Consider the following 1968-nt stretch of genomic DNA (forward strand, 5'->3'; position numbering starts at 1 on the left):
ACTACACACATATACAATACACATATAAAATACACCATAAAAAGACACTGTACGACGTACGTGTGTGACGCATTTAAACCGCGTAACGTTTAGTCACATAATATTAAGGTAAGCAGCATTTAATTCTTGAAAAATCTTGTTTCTTTTACGTACCACTTGAACTATCTCTTTGAATAGAAGCGACACTTTTTCACAAAAAATACTCTCGGAGCTCTAGAAGCGTATAAAATACTCGTCGGAGAGCAGTTTCTGAAATATTGTGAATAACAAAACAATAAATAGGGTAACATCTTTTTGTTAAAAAGTATCATGCCCTTACCCCTTATAGGGATTTCTCGTCACGTCCGCCTCGAGTCTATCGTAGTTTTCAATCCGAGGGAACTTTGAGATTCCTCACGTACCTGCCTAACTTTTCCGCCCGGCATTTGTCACCTCGATTGAATCATTGTCATATAATTATTGGATTATGGAAATATCGCTGGAAGTTTATAGAGTCCTAGAGTAGGTTTAAATATTCGTTACTACGTCACTCTAACAGATTTCAACGGATTTTAAGTAATATAATTAATACGGTAGTTTGGTAAGGCTGGCCGCATACACGCGTTTAACATATTCGTTTTCAATATTCGGAAATCCGAATGCATGGAATTAGTAGAAAATACATTAATTTCTCTGTACGGAACGAATTCCGCACGTACGTTTCGAGTGCAAGCCGGCGCGTTCACGCGTAAAGAATAACGAACGTTTGCGCTTGTTTCATGGAATTCCGAATGGAAATTCCACATTAGGAAAACGAATACGGAAAACAGCCTTAAGCTGAAACAACATATAGCCTACATTTCATCCCATACTACTGTTTTCGTGGGGTAGATGCTGGTACACGGATATATAGGTCAGTGTCCAAGGTTTCTGATATAATGATAATATAAAATATACCAAAATTGGAATTACATAGCGTAAGCCAATCCTTTAGAAAATAATATAACTAGTTATAATTTTATTGAAAAACAAATTCTTCGTTCAATTTACAGTTTATGTCCAAATAAAATATGTTTAAAGTTTTATAACGAAACCGATCAATCGAAGTAATGACCAAGCGCGTGCGGTACTCCCGGTATGATCAACGAGGGACGTCACAATCTATCAAATGAATGGCTCTCGCCTCCATTTCTACGAGAAAAGTATCTTTTTAAGTTTTAATCACTTCACGACAGATTTTAAGTGTTAGGAATAGTCTCCGCACAAAATTCTGGTTGAAGGATAAAGAGTTACTTTTAAAATCAGGATTGATTTCCTAATTCAGCTTATTTCTGTAATTATATTTTTGATAATTTTAACGGCAAAGTTTGAAATTTAAAAAATGTGTGGGTTCCTGTCGCACACGTCGTCGTAAAGTGACATACAGTCGCTTCGCACATATCCCATACATTTTGTTTTAAAAAAAAAACCTATTGATTGAATGCGTCTTGAATAAATACGGATAAATAATTACGATTAATAAAAAAAATATTTTTATTTTATTTATTTTAATAATCGAATTTCTATTGGCGAAAAATAAATATCCTTAACATCATGTTATGACGTGACTTTTTTTACATTTTATCTAGATACAAAATATGCAACCTTTTTACTCAGACTACTTTTACTTTTTGTACAGACTGAATTGTAACACAAAGAAGATTTTAATCAAGTGATAAATTACCGCAATTATAATACTAATTAAAGTAATTTATATCAATTCCTCTAAGTGGGAGTATGCTTGTCGTTTTATTTTCCTCGGCAAAGCTGTGCAACGACCAACGATAGCTTAATTAGGGAAGTCCTCTCTCAATGGTAAAGCTCGCATTGTACTCTAGAGTCCTTTGAATTAACTATATTTCAACATCTTATGATATTATTCAGATAGACATTATTGAAATGCTATGATAATAATGAGTTTAGAGACTCCTCGTATTATACAAAAAGGAA

Source organism: Aricia agestis, chromosome 3 (assembly GCF_905147365.1).
Source record: "Aricia agestis chromosome 3, ilAriAges1.1, whole genome shotgun sequence".
Taxonomy (NCBI): Eukaryota; Metazoa; Arthropoda; class Insecta; order Lepidoptera; family Lycaenidae; genus Aricia; species Aricia agestis.